At 41.3% G+C, this 18339-nt stretch overlaps 1 pseudogene; it reads left to right on the top strand.

Moving 5' to 3' along the window:
* The first annotated feature begins 13420 nt into the window (after positions 1-13420).
* On the top strand, positions 13421-13709 carry LOC147422213 (uncharacterized; annotated as a pseudogene).
* The last annotated feature ends 4630 nt before the right edge of the window (positions 13710-18339 follow it).

Genomic DNA, 18339 nt, shown 5'->3' with positions numbered 1-18339 from the left:
CTACCAAGGACATTAATAGCATCAAGGGTTGCTATGAGAGCTATAAGGTTGCCTTGAGATGCAAGGTACTATCATTTCTAGCATGTGAACGCTCAGAAACCTATAAATATGACCCCCTTGCTTCACAATTTTACTTAATCTCAAAGTCCTAGCCATTTCTCTCTCACATAGAGAGAAACTCTACTCAAAAATTACTAGAGAGCAAAAACTCTAGTTGGTTATCAATGATAATTAGCCTAATCCCTTTTTAATTAGCAAAAATATGCTAATTTATCTCTATTTTCTCAATTAATTTAATTAATTTCTAAGAATAAACCTCTTTACATTATGACTTGCCCTCTTAAGTCTTAATATTATATTGATTACATAGATTAGGATTAGACATAATAATCTAATTAATCATTAAGTCATAATAGGATTGAAATTAATCTTTTTAGTTTTAAATTAAGGGTAAATATATTATATAAGCTTAGATTAGTAAAGTATAATTATCAAAGCTAGATTAGATTGTTAAGAAGATAAAGAAAATTATATCATTAGTCTTTGATTAGTTTTTGTAGTAAATTACAACAAAGGTAATTATTTTTAATAGAACAATTAATAAAAACCCTACTTAATTAGCTCAAATACTCCTAAGCTAATTATCATCATTAGAAAGTACTATTAGGAATAGAGGGTAGTTATATCATTTACAAAAAATTAGTCTCAGTATTTAATTAATCTAAAATTAGTTATTTTTAGCCCTAAAGTAAAAAGATAAATTAATGAAATAATTTATAAAATCATGTACTATTTATGAGAGTTATTTTAAATCATAAGTAAGCCATGATAATTATCTTCAAATCAATAAATTAGTTTAGATATTTATATAAATCAAAACAAACTAAATCTAGCTAAAATTAAAAGCAAAAAAAATCAAGCTAGATAATTATGTGCTATTTTTTAGAGGTTTTTTACATCCTATATAAGCCTTGATAATTATTTTAAGATAAAAAAACTAATTTAGCTATAACTATGTGCTATTTATTGGAGTTTGTTTACACCTTACATAAGCCTTGATAACTATTTAAAATCAAAATACTAATTTAGCTATTTATCTAAGCCAAAAGAGACTAATTCGAACTAAAATTAAAGGGGAGAAACTAGCTAATTAAGTTAGATAATTATGCTCTATTTATCAAAGTTAGTTTATATTATAAGTAAGCCATGATAATTATCTTAAGCTCAAGAAATTTATTTAGCTATTTATTTAAGTCAAAATAGATTAATATTAATTGAAATTAAAGGGGGAAAATTATCTAATAATGTTAATTAATTATGTGCTATTTATCAAAGTGATAATTATCTTAAGATCAAAAAGTTAATCTAGCTATTTATCTAGACCAAAACAGACTAATTCTAGTTTAAATTAAAAGGAGAAAACTAGCTAATTAAGTTAGATAATTATATTCTATCTATTAGAGTTAGTTTACATCATATGTAAGCCATGATAATCATCTTTAGGTCAAACATTTAATTTAAATATTCATTTAAGTAAAAAAAGATTAATTTGAACTAAAACTAAAGGGGGAAAACTAGCTAATTATGTGCTATATATCAGAGTAATATATATCATAAGTAGGCTATGATAATTAGTTTAAGGTCATAATGTTAATCTAGCTATTTAATTAATCCTAAATAGGTTGATTTTAGCCTATAATAAAAGCAGAAGATTCAATAACTAATTTAAATCATCAAAAGGTAGTTATTAGAGCTAGTAAATATCAATATTTACCTTTGATAATTATAACATAATTAATTAATTAGTATAAGTTATTATAATTGATCCAAAATCCTATTTTTATCTAAAGATTAATTAAGATAAATAGAATCTACCATCAAAAGTTTCTAGGAAAATTATTGGAAGTGTAAATCATTGATATAAAGCTGAGGCAATGCAATCTTTAAGAGAAAATGAATATAATAGATGTCCTTTTTATAAAGATAAGAAGTCATGGCACCAAGAAAACCCGAGCCAATCCCCAATCTCATGATGAGGGTAGTGTTCCATCAAAGAGCTAGAGTGTCGCACGACGACAAATCCGGGCCTAGTAATAGGCCTACTAATTAGAGTATTCAGACCCCACCACAACAATAAATGCCCGACCACTATCCCAAGTGGCATATTTGAAAAAAAGAAATGGGTACCATATTTCACGCTTAGGTGGTCTTGAGAAAAGAAGAGTACTAGTCATGGCTATTATGGACAATGTTTTTAATTGACAATACCCTGTCTTATCTTTTAAGATGTTTATTTGCTAAAATAATGCTTTTCAATGTTGTCTTTAATACTTGATTGAAGGAATCATTGTGACAAAAGATTAAAAGAATCCTTTTTTTTAATGTTAAAATTCATGTGGTAGTAATTATGAAACAAAAGAATTGTTGGAATTAGGGTTGCAGAGAAACACATGCAGCTTGGAGAAGACGAAGGAAGCTCAAGGCACACAATAGAGAGTGTGTTACTTAGTGTGCAATCGAAAGATAGATAGCCCTAGAGCGATGGGCGTATATACGATGCACGGGGGAAAAAACCTCCTAAAGAGGGAAAAAAATGCCCCGGCGGTCCTAGTGTGTTCACACACATCACTACCACATGTATATGGTAACAGATCCCCCCTGGAGTGATGCGGTGAACGAGAGCTGGCACATGAGTAAAGGGAAGTGCCATGCCCTGAGGACAGGATCAGTCCACAAAGGGGAGTAAGCCCAAAGCTTTGCGGAAAGCTTCAAGTTTCTCACGAGACAATGCCTTTGTGAAAAGATCTGCAAGGTTGTCCTGTGTTGGCACATAAGCGAAGCTGATCTCTCTTACTGAGAGCCTCTCCCTGACATAGTGGTAATGCACCTCAATGTGAGTTGTGCGAGCATGAAAGACTGGGTTCCTCGCACTTGCCAATGCGCTCTGACTGTCAGTGTAGATAGTGTTGGCAGTATCTTGTCCAACACCCAAATCAGCCATAAGGCGTCTGAGCCATACACACTCAACCGTAGCTGTGAAGATTACCCTGTACTCAGCCTCACAACTCGAAGTGGCCACAGTAGGTTGCTTCTTGCTCAACCATGATATACATGAACTGCCAAGCATGAAACAAAAACCACTTGTGGACACTCGCATTGTCAGGAGTTTTTTGGAGCAAGGGATTGCGCATATGTACATATACATGCATGGTGCATCAAATAAAGAATTGCCCATTTTTCAGAGCCAGGTGGTTACGTGGGGCCCACATGTGTACAGGTAGGACAAGGTGTACATAGTGCATCGATTTTCACTATTACCAGTACTATTGTGTTTTTTCTACAATAAGGAGGAGTTGGTAGCGCGTAAAACTTCTCGAGGAAGCTATCAGCGGGCCGATGACATGAGGTAAGCAGGTGCGTCAGGAGGGCGAACGGGGTCAATATTTGCACGCGGATGAGGACGGACACAACGCGGGTGTTTTCTTGTGAGAGTTATGCACAAAGTTTATCATTAGGAACAATTTTTGGGGCCACTTCACATGGTTGCGAGACCCATTATTGAAAAGAAATGAGTGCCAGGTGTGCGGATGGATGCAGCAGGGTGACAACTATGCACTGCAAGGTCAGTTTTTGGCCTTTCGGGGTCCGTTTGAGGTCATCTAAAAGGCCAAGGGTGCCCAAGTAATAAAGCTAAGTGTGGGAACTGAAAAAACTGAGAGAAGACCAGAGAAAACGTGGAGAAGAGAGGAGGAACAGCCGTAGGTGTGTTTTTGCTCATATTGGAGCTTGTTTTGGCCGTAAACTGCTCATCCGAGGTCAGCCGTTCCGGATGCGATGGCGCTGTCCATTTTTCCAAATTTCTCACTCTTTTCTTGCTGTTTTTCTGTGTAAGTTTCTCCTATGAGCGAAGTTTCTGCTCTAGTTTGTGATTGTATCTGGCTTATTTTACCCATATTGTGTGAGCTATTTGCCCCATTGGTGTTGGCCCAAGCTCAATTGTATCTAAACATCAGAAATTATCCTCTTTTGAGCTGAGTTTTTTGGGTGTGTGTGTGTGTGTGTGTGTGTGGAGTGGGCAAGTGGATAGTCTCTCTCCTCTCACTCGAGAGGTGTGTTCCTTGTCTCGGCCAGGTGTGTTGTCTAAGCCGAGTGGTGCACCGTAGTGTGTGTGTGTGTATTCCCAAGAGTGTGTGTCGGGTCGTTATAGAGGCGTTGTGTGTGTTTTCATCCCGCTCACATTCTTTTGGTGCCCCCACGGAGGATCTTCTTCGAGTACCTTCTGCTTCGAGCTTCAAGCTTCAAGATTCGGGGTTACAGGTTGCAGATTACAGGTTACAGGGACAGGTACAGGTACAGGTGATTCACACAGGTACAGGTAGCTGGAGTACAGTGATCTTGTAGCAGTGATGTCACTTGTAGTTGTTGTGGGTATGCATCACTTGGCGCCTATTTGAGCGCATTGTCTGCTGGATTGTACGTTACTTGTGGAAACTTCCATTGTACGCATTTGTGGAGCCATACTTGGTTGTATTTGGCAGTCCCAGCCATTTCTGAGACTTGGTCTGGAAGATAGTCATTTTTGAGACTTGACTATACGCAATTTGCATTAGCCTTCGTGTGAGGGTCGATAGCTTGAGGTTTTTATTGAGCTGGGGGATTCTCAAATGTGGAGATCCTTTCGGTGATACAGGTATTTGGAGCACCCTTTTCGTGACCTCGCCATAGGCTATGTACTAGTGAGTCCTATTTGATGCTCGGGTTCTATTGTTGACACTTTATACATATATATACAGTCTACATTTTGGGTTCCTACTGCTCTACTTCTGGGGAAACTCTGTCAAAATTTTTCCAAGTTATGATGGCTGGTTTCTTGGTCTTTTGAGCCATTTATGCTGTTATGCTGCTGAAATTTTGGCAAAATCAGAGGATAAGACAGGTGTGCTCTCTTGGGAGCTTCATGGTTGGCTTTAATGGATGATCAAAATGGCCCTCAATTCACTCCTTTTCATTTAACTCAGAGAATCCAGATAAATGTTCATGTGTCCAGGAAGATTTTTTTCCAGCAACACATAGTCTTTATGTTCGGGCCAAGGAGATTACGAGAGATCCTGGAATGTCCTTTGCCTGTTGTCATTCCGATGATTAACTATGAAAACTCATTTGATGTGCATGTGTTTGTCCTTATCTAAAGTTGAGCTCCATTGAAGTTTTTGGGGATTGGGTAGTGAGAAGTTTTGGGTTCTTGCACGTGTGTTCGAAGGGGTTCTCAAAGCATTGTAACTTGGGTAGCCATGGCTTTCTCTTATCCGGAGTTTCATGGAAGAAGTGATGAAGATGTGGAAGATTTTTTAGAAAAGATGGAGGTTGCCTGCATAAGCAACCAGATTCATGACCCTGCGCAGATGTTATGTCTTCTCCAAATTTGTTTGAAGATTGATGCACGAGTCTGGTCCAAAACATTTGAAGAGGAGTTGCGTGTGGCTGATCCACTTGTAAGATTGAGTTGGGACAATCTAAGGCATGGATTGGAAGTGGATTTTGTGAAGATAGAAGATCCTGACAAAGGGTGGCAAGACGTACAAGCTTTAGTGCAAAAGGAAGGTGAGCCAGTAGATGCGTACATACGTAAGTTCTCATTGGCATGGGAGCGGATGTGCAAGGCCTTAGCACCACAGGTACCCCCGCCTGACATGATGAAGAAGGACAGGTTCTTGGCTGGTCTTTGGGAGAATATACATTGGAGAGTGGAGCTAAAGAAGCCTAGGACATATGAAGATGCACTAGAGGTAGCAAGGAACAAAGAGTGGAAGTTGAGGAAAATGAGCCAGTTAGGGGTGGAGTCTTTGCCCATGAGGTCTGAATTTCAGTCTATAGAGTCTTTACAAGGTCGCATGTCAGGGGTTCATCATGAACCAGTGGTTCCTGTTACTACTCAGGTTATGCCAGCAGTGGTCACTACATCGGTGCAAGATGATGGGCTAAGGCAAGACATGAGGCAAATGGTAGATTTGATGAAGAATCTCAGCCTAAACATGCTAGGTCAAGTGGGAAATAATCGAGGTCGAGGGAGGTTTGCAAATCAGCCAGGAGGTGAAGAAAGGCCTAGGAATGGTGTTGGACAAAGCAATGGTAGGTTTTGGAGGCAGACGCCCACATGTTATAATTGTTGAGAGTTGGGTCACATCAGCCCGCAATGTGATAAGCCACCAAGGATGGGGGGAGACATGTATCCATTGCCAAGACAGGTGCTAACTAGGTCAAATGATTATGGCATCGAAATTAAGGGAGACGAAGGAACCAGTGGACTGACCCAGGAGGAAAAGGGAAAGACAAAAGTGCTAAGTGTAGTCACCTTGGAGAAGGCATCAAAGCTAGAGGATACATTAGTGATGCCTATTGGGAAGAGGACCACAGAGGACAAGGAAGGAAGAAGTGCCCCAGGTCCTAGTAAGAAGAAAGGAAAGAGCCATGAAGGCGAGGATGTCAAGGCCAAGAGGAAAAGGAGAGCTCGTCAAAAGTTTCATGTTTCAGATTTTCCACTAGGGGATGGGCAATTAAGCTATGACTTGAAGGAGGATCTGATGAGCAGGAAGGCAGATGTTACTTTTGGGCAGCTTATAGAGATGGTGCCTAAGCTAAAGCGACAGTGGAAGAGGATGGTTAACCCAATGGAGAAAGAGCCAGAGAGAGGTTCAGTAAAGGTGTTGGCAATGGATGAGCTACCAGACATTTGTCCAATAGTAGATGTGTGGCATAAAAGGAAAAATTTGGGACAAGGTTATGTGGATGGCGGAGCCCAAATATGCGTCATAACACACTCATGCGTTGAAAAGATGGGTCTCACAGTGGCTGGGGTGTCAGGTTCTCGGATCAGATTGGCAAACCATCAAAAAGTAAAATGCTTGGTTGTTGTAAAGAGCTTAGAAGTGGAGGCATATGATGCAAAGGAAGTGGTTGATTTTCATGTGATGCCAACAGGGTTGGGAGCATATCCTATTATACTGGGCAGACCATGTTTACGTGCAGTGGGAGCTGTTCAAGATTGGCGACATGGTACGATTAGCCTCTATGGAAAGATAGGTACCAAGAAGCTATACAATATGGACACAAGGAAACGATTAGAGGAGATTTATGAAGATGAGGATAAGTTTAGTGATGAAGACTCTTCCACGGTGACAGATGAGGACAGTGATAGCACTACCAGCAGTGATGAGGATGATGATGTTGCATTTCTTTTGATGGATACAGAAATCCAGGATTCTGGTTTAAGCGCATTTGCAAATGAAGTCGAGGATGAAAGTGAAGGGCCTTATGAAGTGATTGAAGGGCTGATGCAAACCAAGGTTGAGTTGTCAAAGAAGCAGGAATTGATGACACAAATGATCAGTGGAGACCTCTCAGCTATGCAGAAGGATATATATTTGCACATGCTGGCTAGTTTTCCTGATTTATTCATTACTTCATATGAAGAGATCAGAGGGTTCAAGGGTGAAGAGATGCATATAGAGCTGAAAGAAGGTGCTAAGCCAGTGAGGCAAAGGCTAAGAAGGATGGTTCAAGAGAAAATGGAAGCCTTGCGAGAAGAGGTGGACAAGTTGTTGAAGGCAGGGTTCATAGTCCCTATGGAAACCACAGAATGGGTGAGTCCAGTTGTAGTCAGTCCAAAGAAGGATGGGAAGTGGAGAATTTGTGTAGATTTTAAACCCTTAAATGCAGCCACTAAGAAGAACCCATATCCTCTTCCATTCATCGATCAGATCTTGGATTCATTGGCAGGTTATGAGAGGTACAGTGTGTGTGATGGTTTTTCAGGCTATTTTCAATTGACTGCTCTTAAAGACCGCACAAAGACCACTTTTATTACACCATGGGGCTGCAATTGCTACACAGTATTGCCATTTGGGTTGTCAAATGGACCTTCCTTCTATCAAGAGAGAGCAAATTGGGTGTTGGAACCATTCATTGGTAGTTGTGTTAAAGATGGATGACTTCTGTGTTTATAGCAGTAGGGCTGAACACCATGAGAAGCTACAGATGGTATTGTCTCGATATGATGAATGTGGAGGACAACTAAATCCAAAGAGATGTCATCTAGCACAGCCAAGGGTGAAGTTATTGGGCCATATGGTGTCAGAAAATGGCATTGAGGCTGATCCAGATAAGGTTAAGTCTATTATTCTTCTTCCATCACCTACGAGTACGAAGCAATTGGCAACTTTTATACACAAAGTGAAGTACATGGCACGGTTTATTCCATTGTCTTCGCAGCTTCTTTATCCATTACAACAAGTGGCAAAGCATGATCCATTGCAATGGGATGACAAGTGTGAAGAAGTGTTTCAAGAGGTGAAAGAGGTGTTAGGGGGGTTGTCAGCCATGCAGGCTCCTGATTGGGAGAAAGTGTTTTATGTAAATCCCTCAATAGGGGATGATGCCATTGGAGCCATGCTATTGCAAAAGGGGAAGGGCAGCCATTATATGAGGCCACTGTATTGTGCAAGCCGAGTGAAGTTGGTAGCGGAGAGAAAGTTCTCGGAAGTAGAGCTAGTGATGGCCAGTGTAATATTTGCTTGTCGACGATTTCGTCATTACCTGCTACCACGGCCTTTTGTTTTCTTGACGAGTTATGCCTTTTTGCCATAGTTAATGAATGGTACTAACATGTCAAATGTGGTGAAGAAATGGGTAATTGAGCTGCAAGAGTTTGAGTTCTCTTTTCTAGTGGAAGATAGTACAAGGGCTACCCTAGCTGATTTGTTGCCCTACAAGGAGAATCCCCTTATTGTTAAGGAAGAGGTGGTGAGAAAGGTAGTTGAAGAAGTGCCACAGATCAGCAATGCACATGTGTTGTTCTTTGATGGTTCATACAGAAAGAGCCATGATGCAGCTTCAGGGGGTATAGCACTTTATGATCCAGAGGGGAAGCTAGTATGCAAGAGAGGGTTCAAATTGGATGCTCATAGTAACAATGAGGCTGAATATGCTACTCTGGAAGCCGGATTACACATTTTTTTGAAGCATGGGGTTCGAAGGTTGAGCATAAAAGGTGATGCCTTGTTAGTGGTGAAGCAAGTGCTGGGTGTGTGAAAGAGCAAGAACACCTCATTGAAGGAAATGTGCTTCAGAATTGAAGGCCTGTTAAAAAAGTTCGAAGCATGGATCATCAGACACATTGAACGTACTCGCAATGGAGAGGCACATGAAGTAGCTCAAGGTGTGATTGGGGAGCTATTTGTGTTGAGGACCACCTTACCTCTTTATCATGGCCGGGAAAGTTTGGCTCAAGAAGAGGAGTTTTTGCTAACAGGAATCATTCCAAAGGAGATTCAAAAGTCTAAGAAGTATGGCTTTGTGCATAGAGCATACAGGTACAAATTGATTGGTGATGTCTTATACATGAAAGGGGCTGATCTCGTGTTGAGACGTGTACCTTGGCGGGAGGAGCTTTACAGAGTGTTGGAAGAGAATCACGAAGGCGCATGTGGTGGCCATTTTGCTCTAAAGATCACCTTGCATAAGATTTTGCAAGAGGGGTATGTATGGCCTAGTTTGCACAAGGATGTTCACCATTGATGTAGGTCTTGCAATAGGTGTCAAGCATTTGGGAAGAGAGTGTTGAAGCCAGAGCTACGAAAAACCATTATGGCGTTTGATGTGTTTGAAAAGCAGGGGATTGATGTAATAGGCCCGTTACCTATCACAAGCAGGGGCAAAAGCTATATCTTGACGGCAGTGGACTATCTCTCTAGATGGGCAGAGGCTATAGCAGTAAAACAGATCACTGCAAAGGATGTGGCAAAATTTGTGTATGATGAAATATGTTGCAAGTTTGGGATGCCATTAGAGCTACTTTCAGATAAGGGCCAGGATTTAGAGCTAAACTGCTAGATTTTTTATGTGCAAAGATGAAGATTAGGCACCATCATACCACTCCTTATTACCCGCAGTGTAATGGCTTAAATGAAAGGTTCAATGGTGAGTTGGTACAGATTCTTTTGAAAGTGACAGAGCACCAAGGAAAGAATTGGGATTTGGAATTGCCTAGTGCATTATGGGCTTACCGTACTTCGGTGAAGACAAGTACAGGGTTTACTCCATTTCATTTGGTATATGGAAAGGAAGAACTATTGCCTGTATAGTAAGGAGGAGTTGGTAGCGCGTAAAAATTCTCGAGGAAGTTATCCGCGGGCCGACGACATGAGGTAAAGCAGGTGCGTCAGATGGCATCTAGTGGCGTCAGGAGGGCGAATGGGGTCAATATTTGCACGCGGATGAGGACGGACACAACGTGGGTGTTTTCTTGTGAGAGTTATGCAGAAAGGTCATCATTAGGACCACTTTTTGGGGCCACATCACGTGGTTGCGAGACGCATTATTGAAAAGAAATGAGTGCCAGGTGTGCGGATGGATGCAGCAGGGTGACAACTATGCACTGCGAGGTTAGATTTTGGCCTGTTCGAGGTCTGTTTGAGGTCATCTAAAAGGCCAAGGGTGTCCAAGTAATAAAGCTAAGTGTGGGAACTGAAAAAACTGAGAGAAGACCAGAGAAAACGTGGAGAAGAGAGGAGGAACAGCCGCAGGTGTGTTTTTGCTCATTTTGGAGCTTGTTTTGGCCGTAAACTGCTCATCCGAGGTCGGATTTGAGCACTTTGACATTGTAGACTGGGGTTTTCGACCGTTCCGGATGCGATGGCGCTGTTCATTTTTCCAAATTCCTCACTCTTTTCTTGCTGTTTTTCTGTGTAAGTTTCTCCTATGAGCGAAGTTTTTGCTCTAGTTTGTGATTGTATCTGGCTTATTTTACCCATATTGTGTGAGCTATTTGCCCCATTGGTGTTGGCCCAAGCTCAATTGTATCTAAACATCAGAAATTATCCTCTTTTGAGCTGAGTTTTTTGGGTGTGTGTGTGTGTCTGTGTGGAGTGGGCAAGTGGATAGTCTCTCTCCTCTCACTCCAGAGGTGTGTTCCCTGTCTCGGCCAGGTGTGTTGTCTAAGCCGAGTGGTGCCCCGTAGTGTGTGTGTGTATCTTCCCAAGAGTGTTTGTCGGGTCGTTATAGAGGCACTGTGTGTGTTTTCATCCCGCTCACAGTGTGTCAAAACAACCAGCCCAATCTGAGTCTGAAAAAGCATGTAAGTCTGGCGGCAATGATCCCCCCTTGGGATAAAACAAGCCAAGATGTAAAGTGCCAGTAAGGTAGCGGAAAATCCTCTTGACAGCCTGCCAATGCTTAGACCTTGGGCTATGCATAAATGTGCTGACCTGTGAGACTGCAAACTGAATATCCGGCCTCGTGTTGCATACATAAATGAGGCACCCAACAGCAGTTTGGTAAATAGTGACATCAGCAGGATCGCTAGCATCACGTAGACTCAACTTCAAACCTGTTTCCATGGGAGTGGCAATAGGTTTGCAATCCTCAAGTCCAAACTTACATAGCAATGTCTCTATGTAACTTTTCTGACACAAGGCAATACCACCATCACACTGCTTAAACTGTATACCCAAGTAATGATGCAATAGCCCCAAATCTTTCATCTTGAAAGTAGCATTTAAATCAGCCTTAAATTCAGCAATATGTCTCTCATTTGGTCCAGTGATTAGCAAATCATCAACATAAAGAACCACAATGAGAAGTACATCACCCTCACGCTTTACATACAATGTGTTTTCTGTTGGACTGCTACGAAAGCCTTGTTTGACCAAATGAGTGTCCGCTTTCTCATACCAAGCATGAGGAGATTGCTTCAACCCATACAAAGCCTTGTTACATTTGCACACTTTGTCCTCTTGTCCTTTTATGACAAAACCGCGAGGATGCGTTACATAAACTTCCTTAAATATGTCACCATTCAAGAAAGCAGTAACAATGTCTGATTGATGTACATCTGAACCAAAAGGAGCTGCCAATGCACATAGAAAACGCACAGTAGTCATACGACAAGTGGGAGCAAAAGTCTCTTCATAATCTATGCCTTTTTGCTGTGCATAACCCTTTGCAACAAGTCGAGCCTTATGGCGATCGATCTCACCATCCGGCTTGCGTTTCAACTTGTAAACCCACTTCGTACCAATGGCCTTTTTGCCTTGATTGCATGGCAGCCATCCAATTTTCTGAATTCTGTGCTTCATCAAAAGACAGAGGCTCCTCAACATCATGTAAACTAGACACAGCCAAAGCATAACAATCTGATGCATAAGATGCATGGCGAGAGCCTGAACGAGTACGACTAGACAAAGGTGCATCCAATTTACTGTCACGCAAAGTGTGCACTAGCCATTTTGGCATACCTCTAGCCTGCTCATTTTCAGCCCTTTCCTCATCAAGTACATCATGTACATCCGCATCGATAATAGGCTGATCTAAAACATTTTCAGAAACCCCCATAGGCTGTACATTTGCCTCATTGGAACTTACATTCGTATTTCCACCACTGAAAAGAGGCAACAAAGTGTCATAAATGTCCTGTGAGCTTACATTACTGTCTCTAGTACATGACAGTAAGGGCTGAAAAGAATCTTCCACAAACACTACATCCTGAGAAACTAGAATAAGTTTTGTTTGCGGATGATACAACCTGTAACCTTTGCTTTCAGCACTATAACCAACAAAAATACATTTGACAGCCTTATCATCCAATTGTTGGACCAATCTTGAGCACAACTCTCCACTTCGCAAATCGGGCTCCAGCATTGGGCAAGGCCGTACAATCCCTGAGTGGTTGTCTCACCGTCAGCGCATGCCTGCAAGTTCGACAATGCCCTTATCTACCTTGATGCGGAGGACTAATCCACCCTCTTTAAGTACCTCCACAAATGGCTCCCTTGCCAGGTCGCAATGTAATTGGCAGCCGCAATAAGCTCAGTTGCATATTTACCCTCGAAAGCGGCCATGGCAGCTAGCAAGGTAGAGATGCAAGGGTCTCTCTCTCTCTCTCTCTCTCTCTCTCTCTCTCTCTCTCTCTCTCTCTCTCTCTCTCTCTCTCTCTCTCTCTCTCTCTCTCTCTCTCTCTCTCTCTCTCTAAAAAAACTGAACTCTCTCAAAGAGCGCGCGCTCTCTCAAAGCGCGCGCTCTTTGAGAGAGTTCAGTTTTTTTAGAGAGAGAGAGAGAAAAGTAAACTCTCTCAAAGAGCGCGCGCTTTGAGAGAGCGCGCGCTCTTTGAGAGAGTTCAGTTTTTTTAGAGAGAGAGAGAGAGAGAGAGAGAGAGAGAGAGAGAGAGAGAGAGAGAGAGAGAGAGAGAGAGAGAGACCCTTGCATCTCTACCTTGCTAGCTGCCATGGCCGCGTTCGAGGGTAAATATGCAACTGAGCTTATTGCGGCTGCCAATTACATTGCGACCACACACGACCCTCGTCCTCTGTCTCTCTCTCTCTCTCTCTCTCTCTCTCATGCAGGGCTTGCCTTGTTCTTTGCCATAGCCATGCAGAAGGAGGACACTATCACGCTTGTGAGTGCGGAGGGGTTCGAGCTCGTCATTGATCGCAAGGTTGCCGTCGTCTCGAGCACCCTCAAAAGCATGCTCAGCTCTGTCGGAGGCTTCAAGGAGACGGGAAGTCAAGCTTCCAGAGATAAGCACACCGGTTCTGGAAAAAGTATGCGAGTTTTTCTACTGGTCTTTGCATTTTTCCAATGGCATAGAGACGGAGTTTGACATTGAGCCAGAAATGACTCCGGACTTGATCATGGCTACGAATTTCTTGCACACATAGTGGTGGTTTCTTGGTCCATAGAAGGATGAAGATTGATAGTGTTAAGTTTTTGTTAGAGCTGCCACTTGACCTTCCTTTCATCGTGTAAATGTCATGCTATCAAAGGTTTTGCACAGGGTGAATAGAGGGTCTTGTAAATTATAATGTTCAAGGATTTCATATCCAAGTGTCCTTTATGGGCCAAAAGAGAGAGAGAGAGAGAGAGAGAGAGAGAGAGAGAGAGAGAGAGAGAGAGAGAGAGAGAGAGAGAGAGAGAGAGAGAGAGAGAGTTAAGAATTAGCGCCATTGTCTTCGCTCCAATTAATTACCAGCAGAGTTATATTTCTAAGGGGGCCAGCTGTAGAGTAGAAAATCTTGCCGCAGGTGAGCATTGTGGGAGATGGGAGCAGCTGAAGCGCAGGAGCAAGTGGAGGAGAAGCCGTGGGGGATGATGCAGCACCTATAGAAGCACAAGCCAATGTTGTCAGGTGGTAGAGTTTGTGACGCTCCTGGTGGGGGCAAGCGTGGTGGTGGTGCAGCTGGTAGTGATGGCGCCGCTGCTGCTGCTTTTAAGCCCATTGCTGGTGCCCGTGGGCTTTTTGATGGCGCTGTGCACAGAAGGTCCCCTCATAGCTGCCGGGGGGGGGGGGCATAACAGCTGTTTTTGTGGTGTCGTGGGTGTACAAGTATGCACTGACGAGGAGACAACCTGACGTTTCCCATGAATTGTTCCTTTTGATGAATATTGGAGCCTTCGCTTGTGGTCGATATCACAACCGCTTATATTTTTTAGGGAAAATTACCAAAATACCCCTCTAATTTGAGGAAATTCCCAAAATACCCTTGTATCTATTTTGGTTGGATTGTTCAAGATTTTCTAATCCTCATTCGTTTTTGACAATTGAGATCCATTTTTGAGTTCTCAGGATGTAATTTGTCACCAGTTACCATCGCAAAAAAGGAAATTATGTCTAGAAGCAATTCATCTCCAAAGTCTACGAGAATTTCCACTGTGGTTGAAGCCATCAATTGGATGGATGTTGAGGGACGTTTGAGTCTTTTGGACATGCTTGTACCTGATGTTTTGGAAATGTCTTTCTAAGTTTTTTTCAAAAAAAAGAGAGGGAGAGAAAGAGAGAGAATCCGACTTGCTTCTGAGACTCTGAGAAAGCCGGACAAAGAGAAGCCCTGCAAGTGAGCAAGAGACATGACACTAAAAATTCATTAAACTTGGCCGCTAAGAGTGAGTGACCGGTGCTTGAAAAAAACTTTTTTCCAAAAACTTGTCAAACCTACATGTTAGAAACAATAGAGGTAAACTGACTAAATCTGAATGTTTTTACACCAATTTACAAAAAAAAAATCAAATTTTGGAGGTTTTGTCACCTTCACCTATGATATTTAGAGGTAAATTTGTAGGTGGGGTTACACTAAACCTATGTTTTTTTCAAGCATTGTGAGTGACTTATAGAGGCAGCACTGAGTGTGTGTGTGTGTGTGTGTGTGTGTGTGTGTGTGAGAGAGAGAGAGAGAGAGAGAGAGAGAGAGAGAGAGAGAGTAATTGGCTAGATTGTTTGAGAGAATGCACACCCCTTCCATGCAGAGTTCGTTGCCTAGTGGCGGAGTCATGCCCTGTTTTGTGGAACTCTAGAAGAAGGTGGAGGTAGGGATTTACGCGCTACTAGAAAGACTGGTTTTTGAGAAAAGATTCCTTGGTTGTGATCCCACAACTGTGGAAGACTAACCTCACTCTCTCTCTCTCTCTCTCTCTCTCTCTCTCTCTCACACACACACACACACACACACACACACACACACACACACACACACATCCAAATTCTTCATCTTTGTTCTCGTCGAAATATAGGGCCAAGGTGATTGCGAAGGCATTGCATAAGAGGTGATTGACAAGCTGTTGCATGCAAGTGGTGATTATCGTTCATGTCGATAGTACCTTATGATCTTCATCACCTCTCCCGCCCTTGGCCGCAAAGTCCTCGTGATTGGCGCGTCCTCTTTTGTAACTCACCATGAAAACTAAAAGAGTCCGTAGTCAATGAAAACTATCCTTTTCATGTATGTGATGTGAAGAATATTTTCCTTTTCCTCTCGTTTCTCAAGTTTCATGATTATACGCTGTAAGATCTTTTTTGCAAGCTAGACAAAATGTCACTCACCCAAAAAAAATTATCTCCAATTTCAATAAGGTACAACCTAGCACCAAAGATTGCAAATACACATTGTTCATATTGGCTCCAACCTACCACTGTTTCCATTATGATGTAAGTTCTATGTATCTTGTGGGGTTTTGCTCTTTTTTATAATTGCTCGAAAAGGTTTTCTTGGAGTTTGAAATTCCTCATCCTGCAGTCAACCATGGCTAGGCACATAACCATCTTTGGATGACAATGTGGCAACAAGATTGTATTTATGTTTGACGACAACATCTATGCACTTTCTTTCTCTTTTGTGAAACAACATTATGAAATAATTAATGCATTCAATTTGCATCAATTAACTCTAATGGGAGAGCATGTGAAGATAAAGGCTACTGAAAATGCTAGTGGTGAACAAATCTTCCTTCTCAATCATGGACAATGCAATTCTATAAGGTTTATAATGCTATTGAAAGGACACAAGGCATTGGAATGAAGGACACACTAGTAATAGTCAGATGGTCCCTCCAGAGTAGTTGGTAAACTACATGCAATGCCTTCACATGGTACTCAAGCAAGCAAAGGATATCATTCAAGTTCAAGAGCTACCTATGCTTTATGATGGACATGTAGCATTTGAATTACCATCTTTTTGATCTATTTGTGCATGAATTTATGACAATTGCAACATGTGAATTTACCATGGAGAATAAGTTTGCATAAATAGAGTTTTGGAATATGCTCAGCAAGATAGTTTAGAAGCAAGGATATGACTGTGTATCAATGTGTGTGTAATACATTAAAGGAAGAGTATGGATCTTTTGTTTGAGATTATTTTAATGTGTGTGAACACATTAAAGGAAGACTATGGCTCTTTTTTTTGAGACTATTTGAGATGCAACATGGTTACTTTGCTACACTATACTCTATAGAGTAACTACTGAGATCTTGATCTAATGTTTTTCATTGCTTATGCTCGCTCGGTTTCTTGTCCGCTCGGAAGTACTCGCTCGAGGATCGGGATTCCTCGTCCCTAGGGGCTCATATATGGTTTTTTTTCCTCGTACTCCTTTTGTAATTCTATTATGAAGGCATATACTCTGAATATTTTCAAAAAATCATCGCAATCAAATGCAAAAATTCAATACAACTCACAAAACATTACCCTCTAATATTCCTATATTAGGTCCACATTGAGAATGCCGCACCCCCTCCTATTTGGAGTCCTCCTTGACGACAAGGTATTGCCAAGGGTATGTGTTGTTCTTGGGCAATCAAAAATTGTGCCTATGCAGGCCGTGTAATGTAGCCCTATTATGCATACACAATCAATGCATGGAAAAGATTTATGATGTGCAAGATGTGGGTATAAGAAATTTTCTTATTGGCATTTACTGACAAGGCTTCCTATTCTAAGAAATGTGATGATCTTTGAAGCTCATGTGCCGTTTGCTTGATGGAAGGTTGTAGAGATTTTTTGAAGGCTTACTTATCTATTCGATGCTTCTTTGGAAGCCAGTTTAGCCTTGTGGTTGGTTGTCGTATTTGACATTGTTTCATAGAGTGGGTTCTTTTCTAACTGTACTGTAACCATAGGAGGAATTGAAAGAATTCAAGCGGCGGTGCAATAACAACAGTTTTATTAGTTTCCTTCTAGACCCACTTCTTCGTGATTACTGTCTATTTTATTGATATTTCTTGTTTGGGAACACATACTTGTCCTTGCTTCATTTGTGTTTGAAGAGACTTCTTTGGGATGCACCTTGTCTTTGTGTGAGTCTTCAATGGTCTTTGCTGCAACTCTTCTACACTTGGTTGAGGATGAGATTCAGACTTTGGGAGTTGACAAATTTAAGAGTTTTGAAATACACATACTCCTGACCTCTTTGTGTTTGAGTCAACTTCTTTGAAACCCAAATCTGAGTTGCAAAAGATCACAACCTTTTGATTTTCTTAGATGTTCTTGAAGGCTTTGAATGTTTTTCTAATGGCATTGGATCTTGTGATTTTTCGTCAGACATCTTCATCTTCTTGATCCATACCTACTTTTGGTCAATCTGGCTCTTTGGTATCCAAATGTGTCAAACGTTTTGGTTTTGACTTGTTGTTCTTTGCTTTTGGACTTCTTTGGCTGTGACGGAAGCTACTAGTGACGTTGATGACCTGAGTTGCTAGTAGGGAATGTCATAAGAATCATCACTATTGCTCCTATCCTCAACAAGGTTACATTCTAGCAGTTTCCCTTTGTGGTTTGATTGGTTATGGAAAGTTACTATTTTCTTGCTCTTGGGTTGTTGTTTCTGGGATGACTTGGGTATCCACTTGATTAGAGCATTGGTAGCTCGTTGACATGGCTATGATCTTTTTGGCTGAGTCTTTTCTTCATGTATGGGACCCACATATGAGGATGCTTGTTGCAATTTCATTTTTAATGAAGATTTTTGAATCCACTTCTGATGCACTTTATTCTTGTCGAAGTGACATTGGTTCCTTGG

This window comes from Adiantum capillus-veneris, chromosome 27 (assembly GCF_014529385.1).
Source record: "Adiantum capillus-veneris isolate H3 chromosome 27, ASM1452938v2, whole genome shotgun sequence".
Classification (NCBI taxonomy): domain Eukaryota; kingdom Viridiplantae; phylum Streptophyta; class Polypodiopsida; order Polypodiales; family Pteridaceae; genus Adiantum; species Adiantum capillus-veneris.
This window is presented reverse-complemented; position numbering and strand designations above follow the sequence as displayed.